Source organism: Eurosta solidaginis, chromosome X, assembly GCF_040869045.1.
Source record: "Eurosta solidaginis isolate ZX-2024a chromosome X, ASM4086904v1, whole genome shotgun sequence".
In the NCBI taxonomy this organism is placed as follows: domain Eukaryota; kingdom Metazoa; phylum Arthropoda; class Insecta; order Diptera; family Tephritidae; genus Eurosta; species Eurosta solidaginis.
Window position 1 is genome coordinate 91,971,184 of NC_090324.1, and position 24,832 is coordinate 91,996,015.

The 24,832-nt window shown below is 34.9% G+C and overlaps 1 pseudogene; it reads left to right on the forward strand.

Annotated features, from left to right (window-relative positions):
- Window positions 1–1,714: 1,714 nt before the first annotated feature.
- On the forward strand, window positions 1,715–2,632 carry LOC137235055 (NADH-ubiquinone oxidoreductase chain 2-like; annotated as a pseudogene).
- The last annotated feature ends 22,200 nt before the right edge of the window (window positions 2,633–24,832 follow it).

The window sequence follows — 24,832 nt, forward strand, 5'->3', positions numbered from 1 at the left end:
TAATTAATAATTCAAAAATTTTAATAAAAATAAATTTTATAATAAAACATTAAATGAAAATCATTAATAATTACAAAATTAAAAATTATTTTTTTCTTAACAAAATAAAATAATTTAATTTCAATTTTTATTATTATTATTAAATATTAATAGATAACTATATTTAATAATTAAAATTATATTTTTATTAATAAATTATCTTCAAATAAATATTTAAATATAGTACTTAGCTTCCCGTAAAAATTTTTCCATAAGTTAATTTTATAATAAAAATATAAATTCTATGAAAAATAATAATTTTAAAATTTTTAATAAAATAAAGAATTAATAATTAACCCCTAATTAATAACTAATTAATATTCAATAAAATAAAATTATCAAAAATAATCAATAAATATAAAAATTTTAATATTAAAAATTTAATTATTAATAAATACCTAAAATAATTCTAAAAATAATTAATTTAAAATTTTTTAAAAATAATTAATAATTAACCCCTAATTAATTATTAAATAAAATTAAAAATAATTAATAATTCAAAAATTTTAATAAAAATAAATTTTATAATAAAATATTAAATGAAAATAATTTATAATTTAAAATTTTTAATTTATTTCTTATAAAATAAGATAATTTAATTTTCAATTTTTCAAAATCAATACTTAATATTAATAAATAATAAAATATAGTATATAAAATTTAAATTTAATAATTAATAAAATTCAAATAAAATATAAAATTATAAATAATAAATTTTAAAATTACCAAGTTCTACAATTTAAAAGAAAAATAATTTAAAAATTTCTAATTTTTAACAAAATTTCAATTTTTATAATATTAAAAATTTTAAATTATTAATCATTTCTATAATTTTTTTTTTTTATTGCAAAAAATTTCGAAATTTTTAAAAAAATTTTTAAATTTTTGTTACTAATCAATTTTCTTTATACCGAAATAGACACTTTTCATTCAATAATTTTATATACATGACATTTTATTTAAAAATTATGTTTCATTCATTATAATTTATAGATATACTATAAAGATCAATAAATATCTATATATATATATAAATATTTAATATATTAATAGATGAATACTAATCTTGTCCAAAAAAACCTTAGATTTAAAAATACAGATTAGTATATTAAAATTTGATTATTAATATTATAATCTATTATTAGAAATTTTAATAAATCTAAATATTAAATATAAATAAACGATATATTTATATTAAAATTTATATTAAAGTTGTGATTTTAACTCTCGGACCTAACTATATTAGAATTTTTTGTTATTTAAATGATAAAAAAATCTACAATTTTTTAGACACTAATTTTAATTATTTAATATATCACATATTTAAAATGAATTTTTCATAATTTTTTCTAAATTTTTAGTATAAAAAAAAAAAAAAACTCATTTATTTTATAATGAATTTTAATCTAAAATTTTATAAAAGATAATTTTGCATCCTAAAAAATACAATAAAAACCCGTCTATTTTAACTTAATGAATTGCCTGAAAAAAGGGTTATCTTGATAGGATAAATAATGTAATTCTATTACATTCATTATATTTAATGGAATTAAACCATTTCTAAAAGTATCAAAAACTTATGTGCATCTTACACTAAAATATAAAAAGATAAGCTAATAAATCTACTGGGTTCATACCCCATTTATAAAGGTTATAAATCCTTTTCTTTTTAATTTTTAATAATTCTGCAAAAATTATATTCTTTTCAATATTACTAATAAGAACAATAATCACAATTTCATCAAATTCTTGATTAAGAGCTTGAATAGGTTTAGAGATTAATTTATTATCTTTTATCCCCCTAATAAAAGATAATAACAATAATAATCTAATATCTACAGAAGCTTCTCTAAAGTATTTTCTAATTCAAACAATTGCATCGGCAATTCTATTATTTTGTATTATCATAATATAGATAAATACTTTATTGGTACAAAATAATTATTTATTTAGTAAATGGATTTTAATTTCTTCTTTACTATTAAAAAGAGGTACTACTCCTTTCCATTTTTGATTTCCAACAGTCATAGAAGGATTATCATGAAATAATAATTTAATTTTAATAACATGACAAAAAATTGCCCCTATAATATTAATTTCTTATTTAATTAATATTAATTTTATAAATGTTGTTATTATTATATCAATTATTATTGGTTCTCTAGGAGGATTAAATCAAACTTCATTACGAAAATTAATAGCTTTTTCATCTATTACTCATTTAGGATGAATACTAGCAGCAATACAAATTAATGAGATATTATGAATTACATATTTTTGATTTTATTCATTTTTATCATTTAGTATAATTTTCTTATTCAAAAATTTTGAAATTTATCATATAAATCAATTATTCAATTCATTTTTCAATCTAAAAATTTTAAAATTTATTTTTCTATTAAATTTACTATCTTTAGGAGGATTACCTCCATTTATTGGATTCTTACCAAAATGATTAGTAATTCAACATTTAACTATTAATAATCAATATTTATTAACAACAATTATAGTAACAATATCATTAATTACATTATTTTTTTATTTACGATTGTGTTTTTCTACATTCACATTAAATTATTATGAAAATAATTGAATATTTTCAATAAAATCAAATAATTTTTTTATTAAATGATTATTAATGATTTCTTTTATTTCAACATTTAGTTTAATTACAATTTCTATTATCCATCCACTATTCTACTAATATTTGAAGGTTTTAAGTTAAAAAAACTAATAGCCTTCAAAGCTATAAATATTAGTAGAACCTTTTAAGCCTTAGTAATCTAATTACTCCTTTAGATTTGCAATCTAATGTCATTATTGACTATAAAACTTTAATTAAAAAGAAATATTCTTATAAATAGATTTACAGTCTACCGCCTAAAATGCAGCCATTTAATTACACCATTGAATATACCATAAATAAGTCGCGACAATGGTTATTTTCAACAAATCACAAAGATATTGGAACATATTTTATTTTTGGAGCTTGAGCAGGAATAATAGGAACTTCATTAAGAATTATTATTCGAGCTGAATTAGGTCACCCAGGTAACTTAATTGGGAATGATCAAATTTATAATGTAATTGTTACGTCTCATGCTTTTGTAATAATTTTCTTTATAGTTATACCAATTATAATAGGAGGATTTGGAAATTGACTAGTACCCCTTATACTAGGAGCTCCTGACATAGCATTCCCTCGAATAAATAATATAAGTTTTTGATTATTGCCTCCATCCCTTACATTATTACTCATTAGCAGTATAGTAGAAACTGGGGCTGGAACAGGTTGAACAATTTACCCTCCTCTTTCATCTACTATTGCACATAGAGGAGCATCTGTTGACTTAGCTATTTTTTCTTTACATTTAGCTGGAATTTCTTCTATTTTAGGAGCAGTCAATTTTATTACTACTGTTATTAATATACGATCAACAGGTATTACATTTGATCGAATACCTTTATTTGTATGAGCAGTAATATTAACTGCTCTTTTACTTCTATTATCTCTACCAGTTTTAGCAGGAGCTATTACCATATTATTAACAGATCGAAATTTAAATACATCATTTTTTGATCCAGCAGGTGGTGGAGACCCTATTTTATATCAACATTTATTTTGATTTTTTGGTCATCCAGAAGTTTATATTTTAATTTTACCTGGATTTGGAATAATTTCTCATATTATTAGACAAGAATCAAAAAAAAAAAGAAACTTTTGGTTTTTTGTGCTATAATAGCAATTGGATTATTAGGATTTATTGTATGAGCTCATCACATATTTACAGTAGGAATGGATGTAGACACACGAGCTTATTTCACTTCAGCAACTATGATTATTGCTATCCCTACAGGTATCAAAATTTTTAGCTGATTAGCAACATTACATGGAACTCAATTAGTATATTCTCCAACGATACTTTGATCTTTAGGATTTGTATTCTTATTTACCGTAGGAGGATTAACAGGAGTAGTATTAGCTAATTCATCAATTGATATTATTCTACATGATACTTATTACGTAGTAGCACATTTCCATTACGTTTTATCTATAGGAGCAGTTTTTGCTATTATAGCTGGATTCATCCATTGATACCCTTTATTTATAGGATTAACATTAAATCCTATTTGATTAAAAACTCAATTTTTAATTATATTTTTAGGTGTAAATTTAACATTCTTCCCTCAACATTTCTTAGGTTTAGCAGGAATACCACGACGATATTCAGATTATCCAGATGCTTATACTACATGAAATATCACCTCCACAATTGGTTCATCTATTTCATTAATAGGAATCTTATTATTTTTATTTATTATTTGAGAAAGTATAATTTCTAAACGAATAGTTTTATATCCTATACAATTTAGATCCTCAATTGAATGATCTCAAAATACTCCTCCAGCAGAGCACAGATATTCTGAATTACCTTTATTAACTAATTTCTAATGTGGCAGATTAGTGCAATGGATTTAAGCTTCATATATAAAGATTTTACTTTTATTAGAATTTAAATGACAACATGAGCCACTTTTAGACTTCAAGATAGTGCATCACCTTTAATAGAACAATTAACTTTTTTTCATGATCATACATTAATAATTTTAATTATAATTACTATATTAGTCAGTTATTTAATATTTATATTATTCTTTAATAAATATACAAATCGAAATTTATTGCATGGACAAACTATTGAAGTAATTTGAACAATTCTCCCAACAATTATATTATTATTTATTGCTTTCCCATCACTTCGATTATTATATTTATTAGATGAAATTAATGAACCATCAATAACATTAAAAACTATTGGTCATCAATGATACTGAAAATATGAATATTCTGATTTTTTAAATATTGAATTTGATTCATATATAATCCCAACAAATGAAATAATTAATAATAATTTTCGATTATTAGATGTAGATAATCGAGTAATTTTACCTATAAATTCACAAATTCGAATTTTAGTTTCAGCAGCAGATGTTATTCATTCATGAACTATCCCTGCTCTTGGAGTAAAAATTGATAGAACACCAGGACGATTAAACCAAACTAATTTTATAATTAACCGCCCTGGATTATTTTTTGGACAATGTTCTGAAATTTGTGGAACTAACCATAGTTTTATACCTATTGTAATTGAAAGAATTCCTATAAAAAATTTTATTAAATGAATTAATAACAATTCATCATTAGATGACTGAAAGCAAGTATTGGTCTCTTAAACCACTTAATAGTAAATTAGCAATTACTTCTAATGAATTTAATAATAAATTTATTTCATAATAAAAAATTAGTTAAATTTATAACATTATTATGTCAAACTAAAATTATTAATCATTTTAATTAATATTTTTTAATTCCACAAATAGCCCCTATTAGATGATTAATATTATTTTTTATATTTTCAATTAGATTTATTATATTTAGAATTATAAATTATTATTCATTAATTAATCAAACATCTAAATCTAATTATTTTAAAAATAAAATAATCAATTCATTCAACTGAAAATGATAACTAATTTATTTTCTGTATTTGACCCCTCATCAAGAATTTTAAACTTATCATTAAATTGAATAAGTTCATTTATTGGATTATTAATTATTCCATCAACTTATTGATTAATTCCTTCCCGATGAAATATTATATGAAATTTTATCTTAATATCTTTACATAAAGAATTCAAAACTTTATTAAAACCAAAAAATTACTCAGGATCCACTTTTATTTTTATTTCATTATTTTCAATAATTTTATTAAATAATTTTATAGGATTATTCCCATATATTTTTACAAGAACTAGACACTTAGCTTTTACATTAACAATAGCATTACCTTTATGAATCTGTTTTATAATCTATGGCTGAATTAATAATACTCAACATATGTTCGCTCATCTAGTCCCTCAAGGAACACCTAAAATTCTAATACCATTTATAGTTTGCATTGAAACTATTAGCAATATTATTCGACCAGGAACTTTAGCAGTACGATTAACTGCTAATATAATTGCTGGTCATTTACTATTAACTTTATTAGGAAATACAGGATCTTCTATTAATAATATAATTATATTATTATTATTAATTAGTCAAATTGCACTATTAATTCTTGAATCAGCAGTTGCGATTATTCAATCTTATGTATTTGCAGTATTAAGAACTTTATATTCTAGAGAAATCAATTAATTTATTTAATAAAATGAAAATACATGCAAATCATCCATTTCACTTAGTAGATTTTAGCCCTTGACCTTTAACAGGAGCTATTGGAGCAATAACTTCAATATCAGGATTAGTAAAATGATTTCATCAATATGATATTTCACTATTTTTATTAGGTAATATTATTACAATTTTAACTGTTTATCAATGATGACGAGATATTTCACGAGAAGGAACATTCCAAGGACTTCATACATTACCTGTAACACTAGGATTACGATGAGGAATAATTTTATTTATTTTATCAGAAATTTTATTTTTTTTATCATTTTTTTGAGCTTTTTTTCATAGAAGATTAGCCCCATCAATTGAATTAGGTATCTCATGGCCCCCTATAGGAATTAAACCTTTCAACCCCTTCCAAATTCCTTTATTAAATACTATTATTTTATTAACATCAGGAGTAACAATTACATGAGCTCACCACAGATTAATAGAAAATGATTATTCACAAACAACACAAAGATTATTTTTTACAATTTTATTAGGAATTTATTTTAGAATTCTTCAAGCTTATGAATATATTGAAGCCCCATTTACAATTGCAGATTCTATTTATGGGTCTACATTTTTTATAGCTACAGGGTTCCATGGAATTCATGTATTAATTGGAACAACTTTTTTATTAATTTGTTTAATACGCCACTTAAATTATCATTTTTCAAAAACCCATCATTTCGGGTTTGAAGCAGCTGCTTGATATTGACATTTTGTAGATATTGTATGATTACTATTGTATATCTCAATTTATTGATGAGGAAATTAATAATTTACTAATATCAATAAAATATAACCAAATTAATAAATAAATCTATATAATATAATTGTATATTTGACTTCCAATCATAAAGACTACTAATAACAGTAGTATAGATAATTTATTTAATCTTAACAATAATAATATTAATTATAATTATTACAACAATTATCATAATTATTGCATCTATTTTATCTAAAAAAACCTTAAGAGATCGAGAAAAATGTTCACCATTTGAATGTGGATTTGATCCTAAATCATCATCACGATTACCTTTCTCTTTACGATTCTTTTTAATTACCATTATTTTTTTTTCTTCATAAATATTTTTAGTTTTATTTATTTATTTGTTTTACTTGTTCACTTCACTACTTTAATACTTTAAATATACATACACCGAGCAGACCGAAACGCATTACTTTGTAGACACCTTGAAATTATAATTTTCTAATGTTCGATCGCTTTCGGAAGCTGGTGGATATCGTCGAACCTACGCCTGCGCGACAAGCTACATATCCACACATTAATACACGCTTTTACTCGGCGGTTGCTTCGCGGATAACACACATACAAATACACGCCTATTCCTACACTACTGGTGATAAGGCTGTCGTTACAAGCACTGCATCATAATGACATATACTAATCGAGATAAATAAATTTTTATATATATCAAAATAATAACGGGGAAAAAAGAAATTGATTGAAACCGATGATGCCAACTTTACAGGTGGGTAAAAAAACTTAGTGTAGACAAAGAAATGCATTCCCTTTTATAAAAAAATTCTTATTTTACACATACGTAATTACAGTAATACTTTCACACTAAAGGTATCTACATTCCTAATACATATATTCTGTGTCAGCATATTAGTTTGACCTAATTTTATACATTTGTTATTATGTACATAAAAATATTTTGGCAGGCACATTGACAAACTGATATTGGCGTTCAGTTACGCTATTAATGAATTGGTCAATGTGCCAGTCAAATGTAACCGGATATGGATCTTGCTGTCGGCATTTGTATGTGATGTTGAAATCCCGCTGTGTTGGTGTGAACATGATTTATGTAGGTCGATATTGTAATATGAATGCAATTTGAATATGTGAGGTCGATATTTATATATGCATACAAATGCATTGGCAGAGAAGAGCATAATGCATAATGCTACACACTCCGCCTTAAGAAGAGTCATATAAAAAGGTGAAACTTGGGGATATATATTCTAATATATTATAGAAGATTTTCTGTAAAACTCACTTCGATCGGAGCTATATATAATATATATCCCATACAGCCGATCGTTCATCGGTTTTTTGCCATTTTTTTATATTTATCTTAAAAACGTTTAGGTATATACATCTGTTCACTATATATTTCTTATCTTATAAAGCGCATTTGGAGATTACGAATGGGATAAGATTATTGTTCAGCCCCATTCATGAAAGGTATGAAATCTTCGGCACAGCCGAAGACAGTCCCGTCCTTACTTGTTTTTGTTTATATTTCCTTTACTTATGTATCTGTTGTGCTGATTTTTGTTTGGCGAGTAAAGTGGAATGTTTATGTTGAAACTGTTTTTGTTTTTTTAATTTATAGCGTATGTGCGACTGTCTACTAAGGTGTTTTAAAGAGTGCGCTAAGGCGTCGGCACTTATGTAATGCGGGTATGTATGCTTGTGCTTTTGTTGTTGTGGGGTAAAGTTAGTACTTATACTCTTCGTAGCCAGTCTTACGGTGCTCTGTGACCAAGGTTAATGCCTCCTGTTAACAAGAGCCTAAAAAAAAGAAAAGCAGTAATTATGGTTAAGCATATGTATGGGTGTATGTATGTATGTATATATATAAGTATAATATAAGTGAAATTGTCCTAACAATGCAGTCTTTTGGATTTTTTTTCTCCTTTTTTTTCTGTAACTGTATTATTTCGTCAATTTACACTTTCTTGTTTTTTTTTCAAGTTCCATTTTGCAGTAACCGCTTAAGTGCAAATTTTTGTTTAATTAAATTTTTCAATATTCAGGTTTTCAACTGGCACGCATGTCTGTAGATCAAAATTTTCTTTCCACATTTTGAATAACGGGGTTATTGCATCCGACCACATCCTAACTAGCATTACTTTAGTCTTTGATTTTTAAGGTTCTCTTAGCCAAATTTACTCACCTCGCACATTTTGTGCAACTAAATTTACCCAACAAATTTTTCTTTTTCAAGAGTGTTCGCTTACCCCGGCTTTGGCAGGAAATGGCTGTCTAGGATGTTGTAAGCTGCGGTGAGGGCCCCTACTGGGTCCCGTAAGCTGGTGTGTAATCAGCAACCGTTGGTTAACTTGACGACGACCGGTTTTTTATTTTGGCACTGCTCACCACTTGCATATTTATTTATTTATTTATTTATTATTTAAAGTCGACGACAAATTATGGTCGACTGTATAATATAAAAGATATATAAATATACAACTCAAAAAATAAAATTTAAGATATGTCGAGTTTTCAACAATGTTATATTACAAAGAAAGAAATATTAATGAACATTACTCTTTAATTTCAGAATATAATAATGAAATATGAGCAGAAATAAGATCTTATGCCGAAATCTTATACTGGCGGAATGCATCAGATTCCGCTCAGCATGATTTCGGAATGCAGTGGATTCCAATCTTCCTGTTGGAATGCAACAAGATTTCAATCAGTATGTCATGGGAATCCGGCAGTGCTAAGAGTAGTGTAATGAGGATTCGCCATCACAAGGCATAAAAAAGTGACATGAACTGTGTTGTTGGAATGCACCGGATTCCAATCAACTCGATGCCTGACCCATAAGATTATACTGCCGGAATGCATGCGATTCCGGTCAGTGACTCATGAAAAAGCATGTTTTTTACGTTGTTGGAATGCACCAGAGTCCAATCAACACAGTACTGCCTTGTTCCTTCTTAATGATACATGTTGATAAATGTTCCTCCATCCTTAAGCGAGATAGTTCCTGGTTTTTATGGAAGGAATAAAATGCCGGCAAATTAAATTAGCTTGTATCTCTTAAATTAGATTGGCAAGTATTGCATTACGTATAGTAGCAAAAGTACATTCAAGACTGAAACAGCTATACAAGTCATTGTAGTGCGCGCACCAGTTAAGAAGAGGATTATTTTTAGCAAAGTTTCGTCGAAAAAGGGGTAACTAGAAAGGAACGTAGTGTCTGGATACTCTAGGGGGAACTGCAAAAAACAACCGGCTGAGGAGGTCCGCAGAATCAATTTCTCCAATAATGAGCTTATGGATGAACAATACCCCTAGTAATATTCTCCGATTTTCCAGAGTGGGTAAGTTAATAAGAAGAAGTCTACTTCTGTATGGAGGAAGGTGGAGACTTGAGTCCCAATTAAGGCCGCGCAATGCAAATATCAAAAATTGCTTTTGAACTGACTCAAGACGCTTTATATGCTTTTGAGAAACAGAACGCAAGAGCAATACTCGAGTATTGGACGAACCAGCGATGTGTAAAAAACCTTAGTGAGGTACGGATCATCGAACTCTTTAGCCCATCTTTTAACAAATCCAAGTAAACCCAACGCTTTGTTGGCTATAGATGAAATATGCATGTTAAAATTCAATTTCGGATCAAAAAGGACAACTAGATAATTTGCAGTAGATATACGCTCCAAAGGCATACCATCTATTACATAAGATTTCAATGCTGGCTTCACTCGGTGAAATGTCATATGCTTACATTTAGAGCAATTTAAAGCTAGTAAATTTGTTGTGCACCAACATTGGAACGGGTCCAAGTCGGCCTGAAGAAGATCCAAGGAACTCAAATCGGTAGGACAGTAAGTGTAACAAAGTTTTACATCATCCGCATACATTATAGTATGGGAATATAATATTGTCTGTGGCAAGTCATTAATGAAAAGGGCAAAGAGCAAAGGGCCTAGATGACTTCCCTGGGGTACGCCGGAGGAAACTCCGAACGATTCCGACGGATTGCACTTGAACAGGACTTTTTGGGTCCGGTTAGAAAGATAGCTTTTCAGCCACATTAATAGGTGAAACGGAAAGCCCAGTAAATCAAGCTTATGAATAAGCAACTCATGGTTGACGGTATCAAATGCTTTGCTGAAGTCCGTGTAGATGACATCCGTTTGCTTGTTCGCTAAAATAACTATAGAGGTGAATACAAGCAAATTTGTAGTTGCTGACCTTTGACGAATAAAACCGTGTTGGCATGTAGACAAAAGACTAGAACACTGATATTGGAGTTGACTGGTAACAATCTGTTCAAAGACTTTAGGAATGACTGAAAGTTTAGCAATACCCCTGTAGTTTTCAACTTTTGACCTACTACCTTTTTTATGCAGGGGTATAATAAAAGACTATTTCCAAAGTGCCGGGAATGACGCAGATCCCAGAGATAGCTCAAATAATTTTAAAATAGGCTCATACATGTTTTCGGCGCAGTACCTAAGCACGCAACTAGGAACACCGTCCGGTCCCGGAGAAATGGTGGGCTTCAAAGATTGAAGACTCTGAAGAACAATATTACCATCAATAGCAGGATTCCTAATCTAATTCGAGCTATCTAAGCGATAGGGATATTGACCGAAATGAAAACCACTGGATGAATACGTGGACTTAAAGAACTCAGAAAATAGTTCAGCAACGTCGTCATAAGTGCAAGCTTTTTTACCTCCAAAGGTTAATGAGGAAGGATACCCAGAAGTTTTCCGCTTTGAATTTACGAAACTGTAAAACTGTTTTTGATTTCCAACTCATGGCCTTAAATGCATTGTTATTTTTGAACGAATGCATATATAGATGGTTCTACTATTATAAAATAATAATAAGAATTGCATCTTTTGGATATTGGACTCTAAAAAACTGGAGGCGAGGAGAGATACAAACAAATTACCACTGAACCTAAACGACATGAAATGACTTATGCCACTTTCAAAATAAACGGCTCATATATCACAATAATAACGGGAAAAAAAGAAATTGATTGAAACCGATGATGCCATCTTTACAGGTGGGTAAAAAAACTTACTGTAGACAACGTTTTCTTTTCCAAATATTACCAGATGTAGGAAGTGCGGGTTGGAGGAGGAAACGATAGAGCACGTTCTGTGCTCGTGTAAAACTTGAAATAATGAAATTGAACGCTGATGAGTAGCGCAAAAATGGATTGTCTTTATTGAAGAAATGCATTCCTTTTTATAAAAAATTTCTTATTTTACACATACGTAATTACAGTAATACTTTCACACTAAAGGTATCTACATTCCTAATACATATATTCTGTGTCAGCATATTAGTTTGACCTAATTTTAGACATTTGTTATTATGTACATAAAAATATTTTGGCAGGCACATTGACAAACTGTTATTGGCGTTCAGTTACGCTATTAATGAATTTGTCAATGTGCCAGTCAAATGTAACCGGATCTTGCTGTCGGCATTTGTATGTGAAGTTGAAATACCGCTGTGTTGGGGTGAACATAATTTATATGGGTCGATATTGTAATATGAATGCAATTCGAATGTGTGAGGTCGATATTTATATATGCATAAAAATGCATTGGCAGAGAAGAGCATAATGCATAATGCTACACAATCCGCCTTAAGAAGAGTCATATATAATTGGAGACAATTGTATATCACTATCCAAAATAATAAATGATCCACTTAATTTTTGCCAAAAAAAAATTTTAATTGTTTTTTATTCTATTGTAATTTATTGCATGGCGGCAAATTGATATTGACAGTAGTGAGTTTGTTTATATCTATTTATATTTGCTTTTGTTTTGCTGACGTTCGTTATTTCCTTTTTTTTCATATTATGCTATTTTGTTTTTTCTTTGGCATGTTTGTATATTTATTATTATGAGTAATGTTTCTTATCATTTTACCTCTGTGTTACCTGTTGAAATTCTTTTGACACAATAGACTTTTAAGTGTGTCGACCCACTTAAAATCCGCTTGTGTTTACAAATTATTCTTTAACATTTAATCGTTATATGGTCACACTTTATGAAGTAATTGTAACTTGATGCCAAAATTAATTTGTATGTTTATGTGTCCTTTGTTTTTTTATACCTTTCATGAACATGAAATGGTATATTAATTTTGGTACGATGTTTGTAACGTTGAGAAATATAGAAGATAGGCTCACCATTAAGTATACCGAATTGATCAGGGCGACGAACAGAGTTGATATAGCCATGTCCGTCTGTCCGTCCGTCCGTCTGTTTGTTTGAACGCGAACTCGTCCCTCAAATTTTGAGATATCTCAATGAAATTTGGCACAAGGATGTATTTTTGTATTATATTAGACACCTGTCGGATCCGGTAGGATCGGATCACCATAACATATATCTCCCATACAACCGATCGTTCAGATAAGACGATTTTGGTCGTTCTTGCGACAATTTAGAAATTATAAACGTGAAACTCGGTGATATATATTCTAATATATCATAGAAGATATCCTGAAAAAATCACTTTGATCGGAGCTATATAGTTATATCCCATACAACCGATCGTTCAGATAGAACGATTTTTGGCCATTTCTCCCTTAATTTAGAAAGTATAAACGTGAAACTCGGTGATATATATTTTAATATATCATAGAAGATTTTCTGAAAAATCACTTTGATCGGAGCTATATAGTATATATCCCATACAACCGATCGTTCAGATAGAAAGATTTTTTGCAATTTCTCCTTTAATTTCCAATATAAAAACGTTAAACTTAGTGATATTTGTTCTGATATATCACAGAAGATTTCATGAAAAAATCATTTCGATCGGAGCTATATATAATATATATCGCAGACAACCGATCGTTCAGATAGAACGATTTTTAGCCATTTCTTCCTTAATTCCCAATATAAAAACGTTAAACTTGGTAATATTTATTCCAATATATCATAGAAGATTTCCTGAAGAAATCACTTTGATCGGAGCTATATGTATATAGTATATACCTATTCCATACAACCGATCGTTCAGATAGAAAGATTTTTGGGCATTTTTTCCTTAGTTTCCAATATAAAAAGGTGAAACTTGGTGATATATATTCTAATATATCATAGAAGATTTCCTGTAAAACTCATTTCGATCGGAGCTATATATAATATACATCCCATACAACCGATATTTCAGATAAGGGGGTTTTTTGCCATTTTTTTATATTTATCTTCTTAGGTATATACATCTGTTCACTATATATTTCTTATATTATACAGGGCATTTGGAGATTACGAATGGGATAAAATTATTGTTCAGTCCCATTCATGAAAGGTATGAAATCTTCGGCACAGCCGAAGACAGTCCCGTCCTTACTTGTTTTTGTTTATATTTCCTTTACTTATGTATTATTGTGCTGAATTTTGTTTGGCGAGTAAAGTGGATTGTTTATGTTGAAACTGTTTTTTTTTTTTTTTTATTAAATTAAGTGGAAGTTTTGATTAATATGGTAATTGTATAATCTTGTAACATTTATATTGAGCACTTAACATTTTTTGTTTATACTAAGCAAAAAAAAAAAAAAAACAAACAAAAAAATCCAAATTTTGTGTCATTAGTCTGTAAGTGCACTCTCGTCATGTATGACTACAAATAAATAAATAAATAAATAAATTATGAGAGTTACTAGAAGATGTTTTATATTGGCTTAGACCTATTCTTATGGACTATATTTCCTTCTCTTTATTGTTCCTATCACTATTTCCTACTCTATGTGGTATTAATGTGAAATTGTTGTTTTTATCAATATTCTTTACCTTATACTGTCCCTTATATTTATTATCTAACTTATTGCCCGGGTGGGAGAGCTGCCCACCTTTAGTTTTCCGAGTACGGCGAACTAACCGGGGTGGAATGAACTCCTTGATATAACACTAACATCTGACTCCCGGGAGATTACGGTAAGAAACTGGGAGGTGTCGAAAAAAGTTTCCCTGTCGGATCACCGGTTGATCCTTTTCAACATAGACTGGGAAAACGAAATAATTTAGCCGCACAAAAACCCTAAACGGACGTCCTGGAGCCTATTTGACAAGATAGCCAGTGAGAGGCTCCATAGAAATAGGACGCCTATTCAATCTACAGACGGTCTTGACGACCGTCTCTGGAGAAAAGTTTTCAGGTGACCTTTAAAGTCGTCTGTCCAATTTCGAGGAGCAAAAAGACCTTCCCACCTTGGTGGGACAAAAATCTCAGCGACCTGAAGTCAAAGCTGAGGAGGGTCTTCAACGACTGTCACTTCAGGAACGATTTCCAGGAGTACAGGACGGCTGTGAGGGAGTATAAGAAAGCCATATGGACAGCAAAATCAAGCTCCTGGCGAGAACACTGCGGGTCGATTGAGTCCACGTAGGACTCAGCCAGGCTGCAAAGATTCTTGCCAAGAGTCATAGGTTAGGTTAGGTTGCAAGGGCTGATCTGGACACTATGGTAACAGCTCACTACTTAGGCCACCAATGGGCCCATTGTAATACCCTATACGGGTCAAACCACTTCGTGGAAATTATATATTTTGCTAGAGCCTTGATTTCATAGCTAGAGATCTCAGCAAGTTCATGTAGAAAAGGTTTGCCAAGGATGGCCAACCTACGCCTACTAAGCGCTGGACAATGACAGATAAGGTGCTGAACACTCTCCTCCTCGTCGGTACATCTGCAGCTGCGACAATAGTCGAAGGTCGTTGCCCCCATTCTAGAACCATGCGTGCCTATTAAACAATGCCCTGTTCGCACCCTAATCAGGGACGATAGAACTGATTGGCCTAAAATCAGAAGCGCTCCTGTGCGGCCCTTGTCATATGAAGGCGAGGTTAGCCTGGATGTCTCACACGATGATATGGCTGACCATAGTCCATTTGCAATTCTTATAGTGCTTGTGTTCACACGAAGCCTGAAAGTGGCCATGGGTATACCTACCGAATCATTTCCCGGAAGGATATGGTCAGTGGTGCCTCTTCTGCACAGCTCGTCTACTCTGCAGTTGCCTTCAATATCCCTGTGCCCAGGTACCCAAATAAGGCTGATACTGAAGTGCTGAGCCATCTCGTTAAGAGATCTGCTGCATTCAGTGACCGACTTTGCCTTGTCGACGAATGAGTTCAGGGCCTTTAATGCGGCCTGGCTGTCTGAGAAAATAAACACCCGTTTACCATTCTTGGGCATAGACCCGAGATGGATCACAGTCCTGTGTATTGCCAGCATTTCAGCTTGGTAAACACTACAGTGATGTGGTAGGCGAAAAGAGACATCTAGACCCAGATCAAGTGAAAAGAGGCCTCCTCCCACCTTCCCGTCAAGCTTAGAACCATCCTTGAATATGTTGATGGCACCCGGTACCGTATGTTGTCTGGTATTCCAGTATTGTCGCGATGGTATGTATATACTATAGTTTCTAACGAAGACGTTCTTTGGCGTGCAATAGTCAGTGCGCACCTATATTGGGACTGAGGCGTTCGTGCCCAGGATTGTTGCGTGTCCACTAGATCCATTTGACCAGAGACCTATTTCCCCTATGCGTAGAGCGGCAATGACCGCTATTTCCTTCGCCACCAGGTCAAGAGGTGGAAGGCATAGCATTGTGTTGAGTGCTTCAGACGGAGTGGAGCCAAGAGGCCCGGTGATGCAGAGCTCCGAACTCCCTTTCACCTTTTTAAGTATTTTAAGATAGGTACATTTAGCTAGTGCAGGCCACCAGACCAAGGCACCATAAAGAAGAATTGGGCGCACAATGGCTGTGTAAATCTAGTAGGCCACCTTAGGGGAGAATCCCCAGGAGGTGCCAATTGCCCTATTGCAGGTGAACAGCGCTGCTGCTGCCTTCTTGGATCGCTCCACTATATGGTTATTCCATAATAGCTTCCTATCCACAATGACTCCCACATACTTGACTTGATCGCTAAAAGCTGAAAACGTACCCCCAATTCTTGGCGGTGTTAGATTTGGTACTTTGTACCTCCTCGTGAAGAGGACAAGCTCGGTTTTATCCGGGTTGACTTCCAAACCTGTGGCTGTGGCCCAGTGCGAAATTTTGGATAGTGCCCCTTACATTAGGTTGCAAAGAGTTTGCGGAAATTTCCCCGCATGGTGACGCAGATGTCATCTGTAAGGTGTTTTAAAGAGTGCGCTAAGGCGTCGGCACTTATGTAATGCGGGTATGTATGCTTGTGCTGTTGTTGTTGTGGGGTAAATTTAGTACGTATCCTCTTCGTAGCCAGTCTTACGGTGCTCTGTGACCGAGGTTAATGCCTCCGGTTAACAAGAGCCTAAAAAAAAGAAAAGCAAAAATTATGGTTAAGCATATGTATGGGTGTATGTATGTATGTATATATATAAGTATAATATAAGTGAAATTGTCCTTACAATGCAGTCTTTTGGATTTTTTTTTTCTCTTTTTTCTGTAACTGTATTATTTCGTCAATCTACACTTTCTTGTTTTTTTTTCAAGTTCCATTTTGCAGTAACCGCTTAAGTGCAAATTTTTGTTTAATTAAATTTTTCAATATTCAGGTTTTCAACTGGCACGCATGTCTGTAGATCAAAATTTTCTTTCCACATTTGGAATAACGCGGTTATTGCATCCGACCACATCCTAACTAGCATTACTTTAGTCTTTGATTTTTAGGGTTCCCTTAGCCAAATTTACTCACATCTCACATTTTGTGCAACTAAATTTACCCAACAAATTTTTCTTTTTCAAGAGTGTTCACTTACCCCGGCTTTGGCAAGAAATGGCTGTCTAGGATGTTGTAAGCTGCGGTGAGGGCCCCTCCTGGGTCCCGTAAGCTGGTGTGTAATCAGCAACGGTTAACTTCACGATGACCGGTATTTTATTTTTGCACTGGTCACCACTTGCATATATATACAAGTATTTTAATTTTTTTCTTCTTTCAACTTTTTTTATATGTTTTTTTCGTTTTTTCTTTGTTATTTTATAAAAATTTTATTTTTCTTCTTCATAAATATTTTTAATTTTACTTATTTATTTGTTTTACTTGTTCACTTCACTACTTTAATACTTTAAATATACATACACCGAGCAGACCGAAACGCATTACTTTGTAAATACTTTGAAACTATAATTTTCTAAAGTTCGATCGCTTTCGGAAGCTGGTGGATATCGTCGAACCTACGCCTGCGCGACAAGCTACATAGCCACACATTAATACACGCTTTTACTCGGCGGTTGCTTCGCGGATAACACACATACAAATACACGCCTATTCCTACACTACTGGTGATAAGGCTGTCGTTACAAGCACTGCATCATAATGACATATACTAATCGAGATAAATAAATTTTTATATATATCAAAATAATAACGGGGAAAAAAGAAATTGATTGAAACCGATGATGCCAACTTTACAGGTGGGTAAAAAAAACTTACTATAGACAACGTTTTCTTTTCCAAATATTACCATGAGAAATCTATCATTAAAAAGTGGGAACTGTAGACTCATGACGGGTATTCTGACTGGACACTGCCTTCTGGCGTCACATGCCTTTAAATTAGGCTTGGTCAGTGATAACAGATGTAGGAAGTGCGGGTTGGAGGAGGAAACGATAGAGCACGTTCTGTGCTCGTGCAAAATTTGAAATAATGAAATTGAACGCTGATGAGTAGCGCAAAAATGGATTGTCTTTATTGAAGAAATGCATTCCTTTTTATAAAAAATTTCTTATTTTACACATACTTAATTACAGTAATACTTTCACACTAAAGGTATCTACATTCCTAATACATATATTCTGTGTCAGCATATTAGTTTGTCCTAATTTTAGACATTTGTTATTATGTACATAAAAATATTTTGGCAGGTACATTGGCAAACTCTTATTGGCGTTCAGTTACGCTATTAATGAATTGGTCAATGTGCCAGTCAAATGTAACCGGATATGGGTCTTGCTGTCGGCATTTGTATGTGATGTTGAAATCCCGCTGTGTTGGGGTGAACATAATTTATGTGGGTCGATATTGTAATATGAATGCAATTTGAATGTGTGAGGTCGATATTTACGTATGCATACAAATGCATTGGCAGAGAAGAGCATAATGCATAATGCTATACAATCCGCCTTAAGAAGAGTCATATATAATTGGAGACAATTGTATATCACTATCCAAAATACTTAATGACCCACTTAATTTTTGCTAAAAAAAATTTTAATTGTTTTTTATTCTATTGTAATTTGTTGCATAGCGGTAACTTGATATTGACAGTAGTGAGTTTGTTTATATCTATTTATATTTGATTTTGTTATGCTGATGTTCGTTATTTCCTTTTTTCATATTATGCTATTTTGTTTTTTCTTTGGCATGTTTGTATATTTATTATTATGAGTAATGTTTCTTATCATTTTACCTCTGGTTACCTATTGAAATTCTTTTGACATAATCGACTTTTAAGTGTGTCGACCTACTTAAAATCCGCTTGTGTTTACAAATTATTCTTTAACATTTAATCGTTTTATGGTCACAATTTATGAAGTAATTGTAACTTGATGCCAAAATTAATTTGTATGTTTATGTGTCCTTTGTTTTTTTATACCTTTCATGAACATGAAATGGTATATTTAACTTTGGTCCGATTTTTGTAACGTTGAGAAATATAGAAGATAGACTCACCATTAAGTATACCGAATTGATCAGGGCGACGAACAGAGTTGATATAGCCATGTCCGTCTGTCCGTCCGTCCGTCTGTTTGTTTGAACGCGAACTCGTCCCTCAAATTTTGAGATATCTCAATGAAATTTGGCACAAGGATGTATTTTTGTATTATATTAGACATTTGTCGGATCCGGTAGGATCGGATCACCATAACATATATCTCCCATACAACCGATCGTTCAGATAAGACGATTTTGGTCGTTCTTGCGACAATTTAGAAATTATAAACGTGAAACTCGGTGATATATATTCTAATATATCATAGAAGATATCCTGAAAAAATCACTTTGATCGGAGCTATATATAGTTATATCCCATACAATCGATCGTTAAGATAGAACGATTTTTGGCCATTTCTCCCTTAATTTAGAAAGTTAAACGTGAAACTCGGTGATATATATCTTAATATATCATAGAAGATAATCTGAAAAACACTTTGATCAGAGCTATATATAGTAAATATCCCATACAACCGATCGTTCAGATAGAAAGATTTTTTGCAATTTCTCCCTTAATTTCCTATACAAAAACGTTAAACTTGGTGATATTTATTCTCACATATCATAGAAGATTTCATGAAAAAATCATTTCGACCGGAGCTATATGTATATAGTATATACCTATCCCATACAACCGATCGTTCAGATAGAAAGATTTTTAGCCATTTCTCCCTTAATTTTCAATATATAAAGGTTGAACTTGGTGATATTAATTCTAATATATCATAGAAGATTTCCTGAAAAATCACTTTAATCGGAGCTATATGTATATAATATATACCTATCCCATACAACCGATCGTTCAGATAGAAAGATTTTTGGCCATTTTTTCCTTAGTTTCCAATATAAAAAGGTGAAACTTGGTGATATATATTCTAATATATCATAGAAGATTTCCTGTAAAAATCATTTCGATCGGAGCTATATATAATATATATCCCATACAACCGATCGTTCAGATAAGGGGGTTTTTTGCAATTTTTTATATTTATCTTAAAATCGTTTAGGTATATACATCTGTTCACTATATATTTCTTATCTTATACAGCGCAGTTGGAGATTACGAATGGGATACGATTATTGTTCAGCCCCATTCTTGAAAGGTATGAAATCTTCGGAAAGCCGAAGACAGTCCCGTCCTTACTTGTTTTTGTTCATATTTCCTTTACTTATGTATCTGTTGTGCTGATTTTTGTTTGGCGAGTAAAGTGGAATGTTTATGTTGAAAGTGTTTTTATTTTTAATTTATAGCGTATGTGCGATTGTCTACTAAGGTGTTTTAAAGAATGCGCTAAGGCGTCGGCACTTATGTAATGCGGGTATGTATGCTGGTGCTTTTGTTGTTGTGTGATAAAGTTAGTACTTATCCCCTTCGTAGCCAGTCTTACGGTGCTCTGTGACCGAGGTTAATGCATCCTGTTGTAACGTAACGTTACAATAACGTAACTCCCCCTGTATTTCCTTATTCACCTAAACCTGAACCTCCCTGTACTTATTTTGCTATAGCATAGCCAACAACCACTTCTTTTATAGCATATTCAACAACCAACTAAATTGCGAACCAATGAAAATCACAATAATGGTGCGTTGAATTCTCAACCAGTTTGCGTCACCACCCATATAAACACTGAATTTGCAATTTCGCAATTCAGTCCTCGCAGGTGAGCCAGCGGGAGTGGATGTCTTTTTAAAGACATATTTTTCCCTCCTGCTAGCTAGCTGAGTGGAAGGGGCGCCGTCATGGCGCGGGTCACCCTTCACTTAGGTAAGGACGACGGGGAGGATGCCTTGTGCTACTTTGCCCCCCGCGCCCTCCTAGGTGTTGAGTGGCCCGACGCCTTCATGGCCATTTAACCCCTCCCCCTCAGTTCTAGCTTAGGCTGGCTGAGTGGAGGGGGCGCTGTCATGGCGCGGGTCACCCTTCACTTAGGTAAGGACGACGGGGAGGATGCCTTGTGCTACTTTGCCCCCCGCGCCCTCCTAGGTGTTGAGCGGCCCAACGCCTTCATGACATTCCACCCCTTCCCCTCAGCACTGGTTTCGGCCGTGAGCCGATGCGTGCGCACAGGGGCTACCGCTGTGCCGTTAAGGTGCACTTCCCCTCCGCCCACGGGTCGACCCACGGTGTATCGGCTGGTACAACCCCGCCCCCCTTACGCACCTTCTACTAGTATGCAAGTAGGGAGGCGCGGGTGTCCAGCGGTGAACCCAGCACTAACGAGTCCTCGCAGTCTCTTCCGCAGGTGACTGACCCCGCGACTACCACAGCTGCCGAAGAAGAGCGACTAGAGATCCCGTTGCAGCCGACCGACCAATACCAGCCCGTTGGTACGCCTATCCGAACCCGCCCGGAACACGCAGCCGCTGTCCAGGTAAACCCCGTCGCCGGCCTATTTTCTCTCTCTCTCTCTGCCCTGGTACGCGCTCCGTAGCCCACCGCCGCTGCCGTCGCACCGTCGCCCCTCTGGTGCCACCGCTGCTACGACGACCGTTGGCCGTTCGCCATCCTACCGCCGTTGAGCCGCTGTATCCGTCCCGCCGCTGCTACGACGACCGTTGGCCGTCCGCCATCCTACCGCCGTTGAGCCGCTGCATCCGTCACGTCGCTGCTACGACGACCGTTGGCCGCACGCCATCCTACCGCCGTTAAGCCGCTGCACCCGTCACGTCGCTGCTACAACGACCGTTAGCCGCTCGCCATCCTACCGCCGTTAAGCCGCTGAATCACCGTCCATCCAGTTCGCTGGTGCGTTCACTTCGTCTATACCGCTACACCCATCCGTCCGCTAATACTGTCCGCCGTCCAGCCACTGTGCTCATACTACTGTACCAATCCGTCCGCTAATACTGTCCGCCGTCCGGCCGCCGCGCTGATCCCGCCGCTGCTCCCGGACAACCGTACCATCCCGCCCGCTACTGCACCGCCGCTAAACCACCGTACCGACCCCTCCGCTACTACTACGCCTATTAGCCACCGCCTCCATCTTTGCACGGAAAGCTGCTGTCCGCCTAATATCCCCAGCCGTGTGTGCGTGCGTTCGTAACACATAAATATCGTGTATTTATTCAGTAGGGGTTTGTGGGACCTTTACTCGACTCTGGATTGACTGAGTGTTGCCCCAGCCTTAGACAAAACCCACCTCATAAATGGCGCCCGAGCAGGGACCCTCCTCCGCAGATGACCGTGGAAAAACAACGACAACCACCACCAACACTGCCGGGGCGGGTTCGACGAACGCACCGCTAGAAACAACACACACACAGGCTCCGGAGGGCACGCTGCTGAACACCGACTCGCTCAATTGGATCTACCTACTTAGGAAGGAGAAGCTGATCGAGGAGTGCAAGGAACACCGAATCGACGTGGAAGGCCAAACCGTAGCCGAGCTGCGCCGCGCACTGAGTACTTACGTGCGAGCGAAACGCGCCAGGAAATCCAGTGAAGACCTGTTGAAAGGGCTGGAACGAGAAGTGAACGAGGAAGAGGGGAAGTTCGCTCCGCTACCCCAGCCAACAACAAAGCCGATCCCTTCAATCCAGATCCACAGCCCACAGCCGCACGGAGGAAAGGGAGAGAACGCATTACCAAAACGATACGAAATGAGCGACGGTGAACTTATGAATACCGTTCGCCGCTGGGGCTTGCACTTTTCGGGGGAGGAGTCACTGCACGAATTTCTTGAGAGGATAGAGGAGCTTGCCGAATGCTACCGCATCCCCGTCGACCGACTCCTCCCAACACTGCCGGAGCTTCTACGTGGGAAAGCACTGCAATGGTACCGCGTCCGTAAGCAACACGTACACCGCTGGAGCGATCTGCGGAGGGAGGTGCAAAATTTTTTTCTACCTAAGCGACACATACGACATTTGGAAGAGGCCATCCGACAACGCAAACAGCAAGGCCGAGAGAAGGCCAAGGACTACATCCTCGCACTGGAAACGCTGATCCGCCAACACCCGACGATGTGCGAAGAGAATCACCTCGAACGGATCTATGATGGTCTACGCGTGGAATACCGCCTTTTTGTCAAACGCAGCGAGTTTAGGATGATCGAGGAGCTCATGGAGCTAACGGAAGAGTATGAGCTGTTAAGAGGCGAGGAAGCGAAACAGGGAAAAATGGTGGCCCACAGCCTATACCACCTACCCATGGAATACGACAGCAAAGAGTGCTGTTGGCGCTGCAAGGAACGCGGACACCACCGCTTCCAATGTAAGGGCCCCTGGAGGAAGTTCTGCTCCCGGTGTGGCCAAGACAACATCCTCTCCAGGGACTGCCCATGCCCTCCGACTAGCCCAACTACCGAGAACGCACCCCGAACGCCGTCCAACGCTATTAAAGGAAGCCGCCAAGCACCGTACTTCCGACCAGAGAAGCCGAAGGAACCTCCCGCCAGCAAATCGACCGCAAAAACACAAGTAGATGGCCGATTCTATATACCAGTGCTCATCGAGGACATGATCGTGCGCGCACTAGTGGACACCGGCGCCACCCTATCCTATGTAGATGACACCGTACGGAAACACCTAGAAAAGAACAACATCAAGGCGCGCCCCAACAAGCGAAGCATCCAGCTGGCAGACCAAACGTGTGTCTTTACCTCGAACTCCTACCCGGCAAGGATTGTGTATCAAGGACGAACCACAGACGCGATGCTATCCGTTATCCCAAACTTGGCCGAACAGGTAATCCTCGGAATGGACTTCCTAAGACAGAGGGGAATCATCCTCACGCTGGATGGTCAGCCGCTAGAGGCCACCGTGACCAAGAGAGCACCCGAACTGGATACGCTATGTGCATTGACGAGCCGAGAACACTTGAGCGACGAACAAAACACGGAACTGGGAAACTTCCTGGCGCATCACCAAAAGCGGTTTGGAGAAATCATCGGACCAAGCACTGCAGCCGAGCATACGATTCGTCTCAAACACAACCGACCGCTGAAGCAACGATACTACCCCCGCAACCCGGCCATGCAAGAAGTCATCAACGAAGAGGTAGACGAGCTATTAGCAGGAGGAAGGATAGAACCATCGCGAAGCGCGTACAGCTCGCCAATCGTGCTAGTCCGCAAAAAACAGGGCACGTGGAGGATGTGCATCGATT